We start from the raw sequence: 18,171 nt of genomic DNA, 5'->3' as shown, positions 1-18,171 counted from the left end.
TTTCTTTAGAAATCATTTTAACCTGACTCTATTTTTATTAATGATGAAAACTGGACAAATATTTTCTAAGAACCATATTTTTCATGCATTTTCAAATATTTTTTTCATACTCTCATAAATGGGAGAGTTTTTTATTCTCCATGTCCTTGGAAAGTATGACTGCTTATATAATTGTTAACAATTTTTCCATTTTTTTCAATATGTTCTTATTGCTACTCCCACTCTGCATTCGTGATTAATTATATGGTATTTTTAAAAGCCAGTGTAAATTTCTTTTGAAAAAATGTAGTATCACATCAAGTAAAATCCTATTCAGGACAAAACATCTTTTCAATCATTTATTTTAAGGTATAATTGCGTTTTGTTTTCCACCTTCTTAAGAGTCTAGGTAAGAAAAACTAAAACATGTAAGGAAAAGTGTTACTACTCTTCTCAAACACAGTAGTGAAATTATCTTGAGTCACTATTAGAAACTGACAGTTTGAGTATATATTTGAGTGAATGTAATAATAATAAACAAGAATAACAATAAGCTCTTTGATACTTGCATTACCACAGTCATTAACAACAATTTCAAGAATTCTAATTATCTACATTTTTGCATGAGAAAACTGATATTTGGAGAAATGAAATAAATTAATTGCTATGACATTGGAAGCAAGAGATGAAACTTATATTCTGACTAAGAGCCTGAATTCTTAAACATTGAGTTTAATATTTAGGTATGCTAGAGTTGGTTTCTACTCTGTAGCTGAAAACATATGGCTAGTAGTTTGAGCTGGGAATGGAGGTGCAGGAAAGTAGGAGGCATAAAGTTGGTATTGGATCAAAAGTCATAAATACCATACCATTTACAATGCAGCATATGATTTAGTATGATAGTAAAGCAATGAAGAAAAAATAGTAATTTAGCAAAACATGATTTACCCAAAATACAGTGTTGCATTTCCTTATAGAAAATATCTATTAATTTTTTTGTGATATAATCTTAAAAATCCAAATTGAGCTTTATTGATTTCTTACAACATTTCAGCCAAAATGTGCAATGTATTGTGTAGAATGAGAAGCATATTATCTGTGTGTTATTTGGGAAAAGAATATTGTCATTACAACTGTTTAATTCATACAAACGGTATAGACCTATCAATATATTTTGAGTAACTTGCTTACAGGTATTTTTAAGGAAAGTTATTCAAGCATTCTGCTAAGAGCTTAAAGTTCAATGTTTAGTAAATACATTGCATATCAGGAGATTCAAGAAAAGATGACTGGGCTCATAACCCAATACAGATATTGTAGGGAAAATAACTGGAGACCAATCAGGGGATTGACCAGAGTCCTGATACAAAGAAACACAGGTTACTTTAGTACAATTAACTCAGAAAGCTAAACTGGAGATCATCAAAAGAATAAGTCAATAAAGAGGGACGAGAAGCCATAAAAGTACCAAAGAAATAAAGGTGGGCATGACACAATAGACAAAGTACTAACAGTGGAACCTGCAAGACAACAGTTTCTGGGAAGTAGAGAAGAACTGCCATCATGTAATTAGGCTCCTTTTTTTGCAAACTGTACTAAAAGGATGGAAAATGTTCAAGGTAAAAAATCACACAGATAGAGAAGGACTTGACCTTTGGCGACATTTGAGAGAAGTCTAGAGCAACAGGTTTTTATTCCCTCGTGCCTCCATGAAGAATAAAACCTCCCTCAACATTCAGACTAAAGGAGCATCAATCCTGTTACAGAATTATATTTTTTGGAGAGTTGTAAGATTGTGTCCTGTATTATTATAAATAAAGATACAGAAATCGACAGTGACATATACTGATATATATCCTCACACTAAGATCCCACTTCCTGCCTCAGGTTCAGTGAGTCTTTCACTTATAACCAGGAGGCACTGGAGAACTAAGTTTTTGGACACTCACAGTTAAAATTTTAATTTTCTATAATAGTTGTTTGAAATTTCTGCTTGAAATTTATTAAATAGCAATATTTAATGAAATTCTAACTTTGTATACATAAAAAGATGAACATTGCATCACATTGGAATATCTTATTTAATCAAGCAAGAAAAAATAGAAAAATGTAGGTTTTAATTAATGAAACACTGAAACAAGAAATGGAAAGTGTCCAGTTCACATTCTTATTATATGTTTATAATTACTGAGATAAGCATAATATAACAATGTGGGGTTTATGAATAAAATTAGCTAGAGTTAGAATTCTATTCTAACATGAGTAAATTTCGTTAACATACCAGAGTTGTTTCACCTGTCATTTTTTTCTACCCAAAATGGTGTGTGTCATAATATCTCCTTCTCCTCATTTGGATTCAATTCAAATGTCACCTTCTCCGAGAAACCTCCCTTGCCACGTTCATAAATCTCTGTTTACCTCTCCAGTCACTCCCCATCATACCACCTGTTTCCACAGAATTCAAACATATTTTTAATTATTCTTTTTGTTATTTGTATCACTCTTCTAGAAAATACCTTCTTATGATTAAAAACTTTGCATCATACTCACTGCTATAATACTGGCATCCAGAAAAACGCTTGATGCAGAGTAATGTTTGAATAAACATTTGGTGCTAATGCTTCACTATAGAAAAAAATTAGTAAGTAATATAAATTTAAATATTTTGTATATTTTATAAGCATTAACTCCAGTTGATAATGCATTGGAGAAACCAGCAAATCATTAACATTCACCAAAAAATACTGTTCAAATTAATTTTGGTGAATGTTACTTACAAGTATGCCATCATTATTACCATTTTTGTTAGAATCATATTTTTCGAACCACAATAAAATCCTTACATAAATGAATCATCTTTGATAAGTTGTATTAATTTTAAGGTCACGAATGGCATTTACTTTATAGTTGTTAATGTAATTCAAAGACTAAAAGGGGGAAGTCATAAAAAGATTAAAAGAAACAAAGTCAAATACTTGGCATTAAAATAGATTATGATAAGAGAGCCTATGAAATTTTATTATTATTGATTTAAAAGACTTTCATCATTCACTCACATCTCCAAGATCCATGAGTAGTATACTCATTTTAACTTCAAGTGATAAAATATCTATGATATTAAGTATCCTGTATGAATCTCAAGTAATACAACTTGCAACACAAAATTGTTCAAAATATAAAGCATTGCCATTGTGTGCTATGTCAACTTAAGGAATCTTATGATGTGAATATTTACATTCAGACTCAGCTTATCTAATTTCAAGAACAATGAAATTAATCATTAAATTAATCTAAGCTTCTCTCCTACTTTTGTATACGGAGGGAACCAACACCCTTTACCCGGATATAAGAACCTGAACCATAACCTTCTTAAGAATAACGGTAGTCATTAAAGAAGCCATCAATTGTGTCTCCTCATAAAATCCTATAATGCAGTTACTGCTAACATCTTACTTTCGCATAGAAAGTTCCTGGAGCGCCAAGGCATTAAAAGACTTTCTCAAACTCACACATGAGATATAGAGTAAAACTGGTTTTTGTAGGTAGAATGTCTAGCTCCAGGACTCTACCTGCCCTTACCCTGACTATCATAAAATACTGCCTACTAAACTTCTTGTTTACTACATTTTACACATGAGACGATTTGCACCCAGAAATAAAGATAACCTACTAGCAAAACGGAGTAAGTAAATGTGGGAGCTGGGAGGAGATCACGGGTCTCCACGTGCATGGGGCTGGCATCATCAGCCTAGTGCACTTTTGTTTTTATTCTGATAAAATGGTGTTGTTGATCATAAATGTTTTAATTCATGAACTGTTAAGCAGTCCATACATTTTTGGGGGGATATGGAAACTCTCCATGGATAACATGAAAGCTGTAGTCTTTCTTCCAGTAAACGCAAATTAAAACATAAATACAGTATTTTTGGACAGATTTCAGAATAGTTTTGACTATTTAAAATGTTCATTTTGACATTACAGGGCAATAGCCCTCAGATTTTTGTGATCAAGAATTTCTAGACCAGGCTCAGTGGCTCACACCTGTAATCCCAGCACTTTGGGAAGCTGAAGTGGGCAGATCACTTGTGTGCAGGAGTTCGAGACCAGCCTGGCAAACATTGTGAAATCCATCTCTACCAAAAAATACAAAAATTAGCTGGACAAGGTGGCGCAAACCTGTACTCCCAGCTACTCGGGAAGTTGAAGTACAATAATCACTTGAACCCGGAAGGCAGATATTGCAGTGAGCTGAGATCCTGCCACTGCACTCCAGCCTGGTTGTCAGAGTGAGACGTTGTCTCAAAATAAATAAATAAATAAATTCTTTGTAGAAGTAAATATCCTAGACCCCTGAATTTACTCTATACTACATAGGGCTTGATAGATAGGTACTGTTGTAATGGACAGGTAGTTGAGAATGACATTTGAATAACAGGGAATCATATGAAAAAGGGCATGGAGTCAGGCAAGGACAAGTCTTTTCCATAAAGTGTGGTATCTGTTTTGACGAGAGTGATTTCACTAGAGTGATTTTTGAAAGTACACTTGGAGATAATTCAATTCCTAAAGTGTTTCCTGACAAAATTCTGTTTCAAGTATATTTTTAGGTACTGGTTTATAGATATAAATGAAAAACCATATTTTAAGATTCAGAATATAGCAGAAAAAAAACTAAAATACAGGAAAAAACCCAATTGCCAAAAACCAAAAACTTAGATTCAAGTCTGTAGAGTACTGATTTACATTTCGGGATGTGATGGAGTGTTAGTAGGGATACGGAAAGAGAAGATTACTTGAACACATTCCTACTTTACAAAATTATATTTCGTAGAATGTATCAGTAGTTAAAGGAATTGTTGCCCAGGGGAACAACTAAAAGATTATTTAAATAATATGGCAACAGAGGTATTAATTTTCTGAAGAACGGTCCAAGTACTAAATAGGAAAGGCCAATGTAAGATATAGTAAAGGTTATATCTCACTCCATTTGACAACATCTTATTTTAAAAGAGATAATTACAAATTATGGAAAAAAAAATTTCTATGTGAAGCTTTTGGAAGCATTGAGAAGTAATGAAAACATGACCTTAAACTCATGTGAAACGTTATCGTGTTAATTATTGGGTTATTTCATATTAAGATTATCGGTTTCCATTTTAGAGGCAATATCAAAGAGAATTCACTTCGCACAGGCTTAGTTACCAGTAGGGTATAATCTATAAAATATGTCTCATAGAATTGGAGCAATATTGGATGTTTACACTGAAGAGAAAATATACTATGCTAAGCAAAATTTTCTTGGAATGAAGTTAATGCTATTAAATAGAGGTGGAATAAAGATCAATTCCAAGCTATCTAGGCAAAACAAAGTCAGAGAGAGATAGAAAGTTACAAGTAGATATCTTATCACAATGACAAGAAAGGAATCTCTATCTGAAGTTGTTTGAAACAGTGGTCTCCAAGTGAAGGTGGTTTTCCAAGTGCAGCAGGTACAGCCTCACCACAGCACAGTGCCTAAGATGTGGTAGTGTTCGATAAGGAGAAAATTTAAATGTAAGAAGATGAAATAATTAGCTAACGGATAGATGAATACATTATTACAAAAAAATCTAAGGATATTTTTCCTGATTGTGAGTCTAAATGATAAGAAAGTGAACGGCTCATACGGGATCCCAAATAGACTTCTCAATGAACCTGCACACATTTGGGAGATCACACTACAGTGGTCGTGTTAGGAGAAGCATTGCTTCCTATACCTGCAAATTATAAGATGGACTGACATTGCTATGAAATGGAAATGAGACACAAGATCAGCTTCTTAATGTGAAAAGTTAGATACATCCATTATGGGGCTCCCGAGGCCAAGCAGGCAGTATAAAAACATTTTGCCAATTTGTCTCTCCATTCCACCTACCTCCGTTAAAGGTAGTAATAAGTATGCAAGGATATCCTTTGCTTTTCAAGCCTCAGTTTTTCTTAACAGTTCTCCAAAATCCTCATGTAGCTATATACCTACAGGGCTGCGTTGCTGGACGTGTGGACAGGTTCTCTTGTTAGTAAAAGTACTTCTCATTCTACTTATCTCTTCTTTGTGAATTGTGACCTTGGCAATACTCAACCGTCTGTAAGGTTCATTTCCCGTAGTAGGGAGAGATGGAGGAGAGGCGAAGAGCTTCTAAAGCTAACCATAAAATACGCTGACCCATTTTTATTAGTTTCCACACCTAAGGAGTTTCTTGTGTTGGAAACTCAAGAAACTACAAATAGTGGAAAAGCCACTATTTGTAGCAATTAACTGAGTAATCTCCCAAAATGAATGCCCAGTTAAAAAGGAGAAGCACTTTTAGTTATAATTATTCTGTCTTTGAAGTAGAGGAGGAGTCGGGCTAGGGAATAATGAACCAGGGAAAGTAGAAAAGCAGGAGGGATGGAAACAGAAGTAGCAGAGAAGCGGGGATTAAAAAAAGCTGTATTGAATCAAGAAGCACAGGTGGTCAAAAGCAAAAATATAAATAAGTCATCGCAGTTTATTGTAAGGAGAAAACCTATCTGTTTTCTAGGTATCAGCATAGATTTATACTGAATCTGTTAGAAAGCAGTAGACGACATGCAACCTAAGTCAACTTTACTTTAGCCATCAAATGATTTAGAATTAAAGCAAAAAAAAAAAAAAAAAAAATACAGAAGGAGATGAGTGTGGATATCTTTCCTCAAAGATTATAATTATATTTAAAAGAGCAAATACATATAACACTCAGCACATGAATCTAGCATATTAAATATAGTAACAGTAATTTTTCACATCTATATATAATTATATACTTGGTATATTATTTGATTTTTTTAGCATATATGTTATTTAGAACATTTTAAATCACATGCTAACTACTAAAAATATCTTCTGTAATCTTAACTTATATGCTTTCTTTTCTGTATGCTAACAATGGTTACAAATATACTTTTTTCAAGTTGATTATTTAATATGTTTAAATTTTTCTCACAATGAAGGTAATTAAAGATTACTTTCATACAAGGCTGCTTAAGATAAGCCAAAACTGAGAAAGAAATGTAAGTAAAACATTACATAATTAGAATTGGATATATGATTACAACTGCTATTTTAATAAAAAATTCATATCACTGACGGTTTATAAAACATCTCTTCTTCATAGAAAACCACTATGTTGTATGAATACACATAGAATTCTAAAATGATAAAATAGTTACTTATTTTTCAAGATATCTTTCCAAATTCATATTTTATAGAACAAAATAATACTTTTAAGTGATCAGGATACATTTCTTCAAACAGATAACCTAAGTAGAATTTGCAATCTGGTTAGAATGTACTCACAATCTTTCTATATAGGCCTTTTACTCACATTTTCTTGTAATTTAGGAAGACTGCAATTTATGATCTTTGCAATATAAATATAAGACATTCACAAGTTGCATTGTATCCTGCAATGACATTATATTATTTCCGGAATGTGTGTTAAAAATTGTATTCGGTGTAAGACTTCAACAGACCTAGTTTAGTTTTAGGTGTACACAAGAATTTTCTTGCCCATGTTTAATAAAGGGTTGCAGTGATTTCAAAGCTTTATCTGTCAACTAGCAAACTTGCATGCCTAATAGGTCTGGGAGGAGCAAAAGGTCTACAGTGGCAACATGTTTCAATGTAAACTGTTATGTGACTGTGCTACTGAAACTGCTGTGGACTCCCACCCCTCTCGTGTCTTCATTCTGTCATTTGGTCTCTGGAGGTTTCAACATTAATCTTCGGGTATAAATGCTTATGAACTCCCAGTAGCTTGCTGATACATACTTATTTCAAGAAATTTTATCAGAACAATTCTCTTCTTAATTTTCTAAAATCACAAATGATTTCCAAAGTTGAAATTTACTTTTCTATTTAAGTAAAATAATCTGACATATTTAGCTATTGAAAAACCAAATTTAACAAAGGTCACAGGTCCAAAGTTGTGAGGGTGAGACACATCACACATATTTATATATCTAACTGTCTATATATAGAGAGAGATATATAAATATGAACAGACTATTGATAAAAACTCTCCATCTTACTACGCTGAAATAACCCTATAATATTTTTTAAAAAGCACTTTATTACTGATATTCACAATTTGTATTTTAATAGAACTTCATATTTTAAACTGACTAAAATTAACTATAATTATAAAGATAAATATTTTTATTGCAAGTATAATAATATTCTTTATTGTCAGTGATTGTATTAGGAATCTGAATTCTAAATTAAACAAAAAAGACAGATAAATATCATTTGAATAAACAAGTGCACATATTATTATAATACATTAATGATTTAATTTTTGGAAAATTATGTATTGTCAGAAATACATCTGAATTTTATTTAATGCTAGTATGTGAAAAAAGCTGAATTAAAATCATATTTAATATGTCACATCATTTAGATAAACTGGCAAAACTTAGGGGAGGCAGAAAACTATTTTCTTTCTTCCAACTGTTGGACCTATTCCACTCCCTGCTTAATACATGTGTAAATACTTTATTAAGTTGTAACATTAATAAGTTGTGACATTAATCTAGAAGAAGTGGTAGTAACAAAATATTTCTCTTTGATTGCTTTATGAATTACTGTATATCACATATAAGAAAAAGCAATACTATTTAAACTTAGTATCATTTTTAATATAAAGTAAATATACAATCAAGCACATTGTTGATTTACCAAGTAATACAACAAATGTTTAAGAGCTATTGACTCTCAGGGAAAATAGCCAAATAAGTATTTAAAAATTTCACCGTATAATGTGTTTGCTTTGTATTATACATGACCAATGTAAAATTATAAGAGTTTTATTTCCTGATAATTATCTACTTTTTATATAAACATAGTTTGAGATAGCATTAACTTCTATGTTATCTATTTCTCATCCACTGTAAATGTGGGTAAAATGATAATAAGTTTTGTGAGGTGTTCAAGAATCGTGAACATCCAATAAAGAATAATTATTACTAGGTACAGTCTAAAAAATAAAATTCTAATTTTCCTATTCAAAAAATTATCCAAGTCAACCATTTTAGATGGACTATAATTGAGTTTAAGATTTTCCAAAATAAAAGGGTTCAAATGATATTTTATCATTTGTTTATAATATAATATCTAATACTGACTAATAAAGGAGTTACTTTAGTTCCTCCTGTTACACCATTGTAATAATTAAATATGATAATTAATTTATGTGAACATTGAATGTTCACAATTTTTGATTTAATTGATTGTGCTTTCTTTCTGTTTTCCATATGTATTCTGGATGCATACACACACAAACACACAGACATGGCTATAGATATAGACATACAGAAATATGAATGAAGAAACATATATATGCAGATATAGAGATAAAGTTTTAAAGATATAAATAGAGGATACATAGATGATAGATACATAGATACATAGATGATACATAGATACATAGATGATAGATAGATAGATACATAGATAGATACATAGATGATAGATACATAGATGATAGATAGATACATAGATACATACATACATGCATAGATAATAGATACATAGATGATAGATAGTTAGATAGAAACATAGATGATAGATAGATACATAGATGACGGATAGATACATAGATAGATAGATAGATAGATAGATAGATAGATAGATAGATACATACATACATAGATGATAGATAGATAGATACATAGATACATAGATACATAGATACATAGATGTTAGTCTGTAATTTCAACTAAGTTTTCTGTTAACTTTCTGTTAAGTTTTCTTGAACGGTTAAGTTTTCTTTAAGAGGAAACTGTTACATTTCTTCTGCAGCTTAATTACCATTAAAATTAAAAGAAAACATTTTTCTTATATGTTCTTTATATTGTGAAGCATTTATAACATATAGATGTGAATATTTTAAAACATTTGTAGAAATTATGTAATAATACTACAGTAACCTGCTTTGGTAGAAAAAAAAAAACAAATACATTTTAGAGTTGTCTGATTGTCTGGGAAAAACTCCCTTAGACAACTTTTAAGACTCATTTCTCAGTTTTACAAAACTAGTGTATTTCATATCATGTCTTTTGACCCAGGAAGTGAATTACTGTTGCTCTTTTGCCTGGATTACACCTTGTTATAAGCATTATTTGTTATCTCCCCTGTTATACAGCTTGCTGTGTATATCGTTTCTTTTTTTATATGACTTTCCAAAGATGTTATTTTACAAAATATGAGGAAAAAGTCTATTATGCTTTAGAAATTGTGTTAATAATATATAAAGTATGTCAAGTGCAGCATATTCTAATATAAATTCTGTTAGATATATGTTTCTACCAACATCCAATACATTAATGAACATGTTAAATCTTTCATATTCAAATTTAAATAATAACTATTAGTTACTATATTTCCACTGTAAATTGAATTAGTGTTTGGAGGAGAAATTAAAATGAAGTCATCCACACTCTTCGGAATTGTAGAGCCAATTTCAAAATCTGATATGAGGGGCTGGCTTTTTAATCCATATTTATAAAACCATCATATGCTCTGGTGTTTCATTGATCAATTAGAGAGATCAAAATTATCTTGCTCATCAAGAGAAATAGAAGATATACAAAAATGCTTATTTCTCCTGCAACTGGTTTATAATTTGCTAAATTAATAAGAAAGAAAAAAATACTCAGAAAAACCTTGAAAGTCATTTTGAGAAAATATTCAGCTCTTTTCTTTTTGTCTTTACTTTTCTTCCTAAAATATAAATAAATAATACATCTCTCTCACACACACACACAAACACATACACACTCACAACACTCACACAGAGCATCTGTGACCACAGCACCCCATGATGTTTCCACTTTCCTCTCACAGCCAATGAGATCCATTATAATGACTTTTATGTTTGGAGAGGTGTTTCTTGGAAGTGCTAATATGAAGTCTCTTGGTCAGGCTCCAGAGACCCTGCTTTTGTGCAGGCACTTTGCATTTGTAATGTGACTAGAAGACCATGTCTTTTTAGTGCTAAGTTTAGGGATAAGTGCATTAACATACTAGGGCTGTTATGGAAATGTATAAGAGTGCTATAAAGACATTTTCCTCACTGTATACTCCTTACCATATTTTAATAAGGAGGATAATGGTGTTTCCAGGCAGAGAAATTGAAATGACTCACAAGAGAAAAAAAAAAAAAAAAAACCTTTTAGATTATTTATAACAATCCAGAATTCATTGTTTTCAATAGTCTATACATCTCTATCTCTCTATCTATCTATCTATTCTATCATCTATGTATTTATCTATTATCTGTGTATCTGTCTATCATCTCTTTATGTATTTTTCTATATTTCTAATTTGAGTTTCATGACTTAATACCTTAAGTTTCCACGTAATAATGCATATATATACATATATACATATATATACATATATGTGTGTGTGTGAGTGTATATATATGTGTAAAACTTGACAGTCTTGGATATGTAACCTGATCTCTTTCTAAGCCTCTGCTTTCACGTGTGTAAAATTAGAGATAGAGAGAGTTAAAACCCCTTTTCTAAAGTTGCAAAATTTTATATAAACACCTAAATAAGATAATGTCACGGGCATTGAGAGTTATTTTGGATATCTTTGAAAAGACAACTTGTTTCTGAAAACAAGTATGCAAGATACAGAGAAAGAAATTGCTTTATCTTAGGAAACATGTTTTATGTTCTACAAGAGAAATGACCACATTTATAAATTTAGCATCAGGTAAAAACAAACAAGACTCATTTTAAATCAATGTCCTTTTGATTCTATTTAGCATGCTTTCTTCTTCTTTAAGAAAATGTAACTTTAAGCAGATGATTTATAAGGTAAAATACCCAAGTAACTAAATAGAATTTTTATTACAAAAAAAATCTCACCATGAATCAAAATTACTCTATGTTAATATTGCTATTGACTTTGTGTGTGTGTGTGTGTGTGTGTGTGTGTGTGTCCTTGAAGTCAAAAGTATTACATTGAACATTTTTTAAGACATCATTTTTTTCTAATGTGAGATTATTTGTACATCATATTTAAATATGTCTTTGAGTGAGCAAAATTAGTCTTAAAGAATACAGCAAATTAATGATAAGTTTTATTGAAGCATCTGCATTAATATTAAGTAATTATCTAGACTATTTACTTTCACAGAGAACAAGTTACAGCCAATGTTTATTCATGACACATTCACACATTTTAAAAAATTAACTTTCACCTTAATTTATACTTTCTTGTATATTATATGTTGCCACATTAATTGCATATTTTATATTATATAATTTGTAAGCACTCTCTACAGCATTCTTATTAACTACACCCATATACTGTAGAAATATTGTGGGGAAGGAGCATCTGCCTCATATCACTATTGATGCCTAAATAGAGCTAAGCCAGTAGAATAAAAAAAATTAATTAACTTTGCTTTAAAAATCTTACTTGGTGAATGTACCATGGAAGGCACGCAGCATTGGCTAAGCTTGGCATGTATAGGGGTTACAGGAAAACACCAGAACAAATCCCTCCATGCAAGATGACGTTCAGATGAGCTTCTGATTGAACACACGATTTATCAAGCTGAGCAACACAACATTTAAAAGAATAATTTCAAGATCAACTTTGATATTGTACTCTTCTGACGCACAGGCAATGGTATGAGACATTTTTATTTCCTTGATGCAATGAATGCAATAACAGTAGCATAATTATGCAAACCTTTTCAAAGATTTTAAACTTTCAAATACTGTAATAAAAGAAAATAATATTTTTTATCCTAGAAAATTATTATCTGACCGGACTATTGTTTTATTAGTACTACCAAATCTGTCTAACTTCAGTGAATTACTCTTAAATTCATACTACTCTCTGCTTTCTCTAAAGCATTTTTTCTATTTATTTCCAGAATTGGATTTGCTCCTAGTATGTACTTATCTTACTTATTTTTCATTTTTCAAAACACGTATAGAGATGAAGATATTTCAACATGTAAACATATATCTATTAAGTGCATATAATTATGTATCTACTCCTCATTTGGAAAAACTTCAGTCGAACCCATAACATATTTTGTGACAAGACTACAAGCACATACTATTTATGTTATGTTCAAGTTCTTTGATGCTATGTGCTGTAATAGCATGTTATTTCATTTTCTTTACCTTTCAAAAGATCTATGTTTCAAACCTGGATTAGCCAGTTTTATAGCTGCAAAAATGTATTTCACAATTGACATAGCATTGCCTAGGCAATGATGTAGTGTCTGAATGTGAAAAGTAGGATTCATCTTCTGCAGAATGTAGGAGAAGGTTTTTTACAAAATTGAGAATCTTGCATAGTCAAAGTCATTCTTAACGGCTGTGCCTGAAGATGGGTAATTCTTCTGAATTCATAGATAAAGCAAAGAGAAGAAGAAAGATTCCCTTCTGTCTTGCAAAAGTTACCACTTTTTTTGATGTCACAAAGTCATTCATTCTCCATGCTACAAAGATTTAGAAACCTTGTGAAAAAATCACTATTAGGAATCTCATATATCTATAATACAAAATATAAAATGACAACACCTCTCCGGAGAAGACCACCAATTTCTCCTCAGATCTGTAGTCCATTGTATCTTCATCAAAAGTTGATGATACAAATAAATGTAAACGTATCTACTACATAAACTTTCTTTTTATGACATCTTTGTTATTTAAAACAGATTATGAGAATCTCACCCTGGTAACAGTCTCTAACTGTCAATACTAAAGAATTTTGATGACTTCATAGCTAAAATCCAAGCCTTTATTGAGACAAGCATACCTGCACAAATTTATTTGATGTGAATGGTCATCTTGAGCATGCGATGGAAAACACAATAAAACAATTATCCACCAAATCAATGCATTTCCCACATCACTTCAATTTTTTTCAATGCCAATTTTGCCTTAGAAACACTCTCCCTTTCTTGTGGCTTTCATCTAGTCGTCATGACATTAAGACATATTTGCCTACAATAATGGAAAGCAATTATAGCTAACAGATATACACATTCAAAGTGTTGACCTCGGTGAGAGTCACAAATATGTGAAGAAACCTCTTTTACCAGGTAAAGTGATCACCTTAATCCTGACATCCAATATGCATCTGTGGCATTTTTACTATTCATACATTGTTTCATTGATAATATTGAAAATAAAGAAAGCATTTCTTATTCAATTATGAATAAAGAAGCCCTTATTTTTCACAGTTTTGACTCAAATGATTTAAAGAAAAGTTATAAGAAGACCAGGAGTCCATTTCAAATTAATAAATAATCATATACATGAACACACAAATATGTGAGTAATTGAAAGCCACCACAATCAACTGATACGATTTTAAGTTTAGTTTTATTTTTACAACAATATTCCATATGCAAATATGAGGACTATAAAAAGAGCATGAGTAGGTATCAGCTTTGTAAAAGTAAAATAAGAAGCAAATGTTGCAAGTTTTGTCACTGAGCATGTAAACATTTTATTCAAATACTACTAAAATGTATTCTTATGTGCTTCCAAGTGTTGAGAGAGAGAGAGAGAGAGAGAGAGAGAGAGAGCAAAATATAGCAACTAGGAGAAAAGCAATATTTGTACTACTTCGTTATAAGAAAGCAAAAACTGAATAGCTTACATTGTCAAGCAAAGTAAATAACACTTACCTTGCTTAACAATGGAACTGAGTTTAGCCCTACTCCGCACTGACAATTCCGTTGTTGCTTCTGTCTCGGTCCTTCTCTTCTCTTTTTATAGTATCTTCACAGCTGAATCTTCATGCATCTCAGTGTGGCTTTCTCTTCGAGCATCACTTTTAACTCAGACAGGCAGGAAGCTGAAGCCAAAGGAACTCTCTATCTGATTGGTTTCCATTCAGCGTTTCTGATTAATAAGAGACGTCCCTCAAATAGGAAGATATTGCCGCTGATGGCGCTGCAGGGCGCCAGGTTTGGGCTTGGGGGAGTGAAGACCTCTTTGGACACAATGATTTGCAAGCGAATGAAGTGGGAGGACTCAGAAAGGAGGGCTTTGTCAAAGACCCCCCATAAGAAAAAACGACACAGTGTTTTTAGTCTCGGTTAATCAGCTCTCCTTAATCTGTTTGCAATTGGGAGAGAAAGGTCACAGCATGTCTGTAACCTGTAAATCATCTGTAGAAAATATATATCACAGGGAGAGTGCTGTTGCTCAAAAGAAATTTTGCGTATGGTTCCTGCAGAATTTACTACTACCTGTTTCAAATTCAGTGTCAAAATGTCAAGTTTAAGAAAAAGAGGAGAGAAAGAATTCAGATAATATTTATCATTAATAACGATGAATTTTTAACTTTGCCTCTATGAGTACATAATCTAAAATAATATTTTACAAACAATGTTAAACATCTAAAAATTAATGATTGACATATTTGCTTTCAGTAAAGATAATGGTTTTAATTATAATTTTAAATTTCTAGAACGACTTTGCTTTTTACCTGATCATGCAATTGAATGAGTTTCATCTTCCCTGGAAATAACCCAAAATAATGGTGACCATAGCCACATCACAGAAACTACATGATCCACCTGTTAGAGTCCCTGTTGTACATTGTACAACTCTTAGAGAGGGTGAACCAAAGCTAAAGGCAAGCCCTGCTTTAGAGAGAAGTCTGTTTAGTACTTCTGGAAATGGCACAATAAGAAAGGTATTGATTAGTAGATAAATCCTTCTGAAAAGAAGTTCTAGTAATAGTTGTATGAAATGCACGGTGGGCATAGGGCTCACTTTATAACGGCTCGTTAAGTCACAGTAAGTAAATAGCTTAAGTGTGAAAAAATATCAATATCCTATTTGATGCTTCAAAAGAAAACTGACAATAGAAAAAAACAATTCAACTTCTATTTTTTGCCCCAATGGTAAAGCTTATCCATGAAGGGTAGATAATAGAGGTGCCCATCAGAGGCTTGTGCATTATGTAAATTCGTTTCTTTAAAAGGAAAACAAGTGTTTAAAAAAAAATACAATTTTACGTATCTCCAAATAAAATGTGACACTACTAAAATGTGGTGATTGAACATGGAGTGAATGGCTTTTAAATACTTGTGTGTTTGAAGTGTAGGAGGTGGACAAAAAAGGGAACTTTATTTTGTTAATCTATAAATAAAGAAAAAGAAGGAAGAAATAAAGCCTTATGCATATTCCAGGGCTAGATAGATTCAAGTGGTTAAGACAGCTTGGTGAATTCTTCATGGAGGCTAAGACTGTTTTCTTGAGGCAAAGACACTTAATTTAAAATTCACAGGCTCCTTTAGACTTATGTCCGCTGGGTCTACTTGCTGCTTTAAATAAAACTACATATTATAGAAGCCTCTTTATTAATACCGAGATAAAGTAATGTACGTAAAGTGGGAAAAAGGAACCAAACAAAATATTTTATCATAGTTTAAGGTAAATATTCACAAATAAAAGCTTTAAATCCCTTATGTTGCATACATTTTATTTCCCACTGAAATCCAACTGTGGGAAAAGGCTGTTCTGTGTGAAATCCACAATTCAACAGAGCAGTCTAAATCCTGGTTTGAAGTTATTTTTGCTACTCTGTGAAAAAAAGGAAAAAGAAAAGGGTTGCCAAACGAAAGGTCTTCTACCTTTCTCTTGTTTGGTATGGAATTAGCATTTGAAAACAAATGACTTAAACCTTGGAATTGTCAAAGATTCTTTTATATCGTGTGTATAGCTACTTATAAGTTTTCAAATGTGAGTAGCATTCTATGTCACATGAAAACAACTTTTCATACTTGCAGCAATGTGTACGAATATCTAGCAAACAAGTTTGTACAAAAGTATTAGTCATTATTTACATTAGTAGAGTATATGCCCTCCTTTTATGTATTTAGACATAAAATGTTATTAACAGTAAATGTAAAATATTATTTGAAGTATTCTTTTCAAGATTAGTTTGAATTTACTTTTTCTTAATTATTTGGTATGTTGAATGTATTACCTTATTGTGGAAAAAATATATGAATATTTATCTTTTCTTCTTTGAACATAATGCATTGTCATACTTAAGGGCTTCATCTATTTAATTCTGTTCAACAACATGGATACATCTCTGTCATATACAAAACTTCATTTTTTTTTTTTTGCATTTTATCATTACAAATATATTCCATTGTATAATGGCAATTTTGCAAACTGTTGAGAAAGAAAAACTGAAAAAAATAGACACAATGCTTGTTTATCATGCAGTGAAATAGAAAATAAACTTTATAGTCAAACGAGTTTTTAAGCTTACAACTTAAGTCCTTCAGTCTTCAGACAGGTCCGTAAAGACATATTTATGGTATAGTACCAGGAAAATCTTGAGACAGAAGCTACCTGTGCTATGAGATCACTCATAGGAACACCCTGAAATTTAAGACCACCCTCTGCTCTTGGTAACACACATTCGCGCCTTCCAAACTAAAACTGAAATACTTTGCACAACAGTTCTTGCATGTCACGACTATAAATATTCCTTTCCAGACCGCAGCACCAAGGGCTTGCTCCTATGACCTGAAGATTAAGCTATACTTAAGAATCAAGCAAAAATTATAAATTCCCTTCTTTTCTCTGGCAAGCCATTGATATCAATCTCATCATTGTTCACATCTGATCATTTATCAGGCCTTCTCAGAAGTTTAAGCTTCTCCTGTCGTCTACCATCACCATGATTCTAATTACTCTCTGGCTTGGAATACCCTCAGGTCTTCCTGGAATCCCTTCAGTCCAATTATGACCATTGATGGATCTCAGTGTGACACCACAAAATCCTTTGAGTCCTTCAACTTTTCTTTGAACATTCTCTGCAGCTACCTGCTCTAACTGAAAGCTGGCTGTTGTCTGAAGATTCTTTTCTATTTTTGATTTCTCACAGGAAAAATGGTATTACTCTCACAGCCATGTAAAACAACGCCTGGAGTTGGGATAGATGATCTTCTGCCTTGTCATTGCTGGGCCACTTTTCTTCACCCTTTTCTCCATGCTTGCTGTCAGCTTATTTCTTGTTTAACTCTACTTGTCAAAACCATTTGAAGACCAAATCATTACTCCTTTTCATTCATTGAAAGTGAATACCTGTGTTAGTATCTTATTATTATTTTTATCATGTTT

At 31.8% G+C, this 18,171-nt stretch overlaps 1 protein-coding gene across 1 annotated transcript in view; it reads right to left on the bottom strand.

Annotated features, from left to right (window-relative positions):
• The window catches only part of CDH9 (cadherin 9), a 180,427-nt gene extending 165,598 nt beyond the window's left edge, over positions 1-14,829 (bottom strand). The window contains exon 1 of the mRNA XM_017884076.1: positions 14,706-14,829. The gene's annotated coding sequence lies outside the window, so the exon portion shown is untranslated. The remainder of the gene's footprint in view (positions 1-14,705) is intronic.
• Positions 14,830-18,171: the final 3,342 nt, after the last annotated feature.

Source organism: Rhinopithecus bieti, unplaced genomic scaffold (genome assembly GCF_001698545.2).
Source record: "Rhinopithecus bieti isolate Rb0 unplaced genomic scaffold, ASM169854v2 scaffold_13225, whole genome shotgun sequence".
Lineage (NCBI taxonomy): Eukaryota > Metazoa > Chordata > Mammalia > Primates > Cercopithecidae > Rhinopithecus > Rhinopithecus bieti.
Note: the sequence above shows the minus strand (reverse complement) of the source record. Positions and strands in the feature narration are given on the sequence as shown.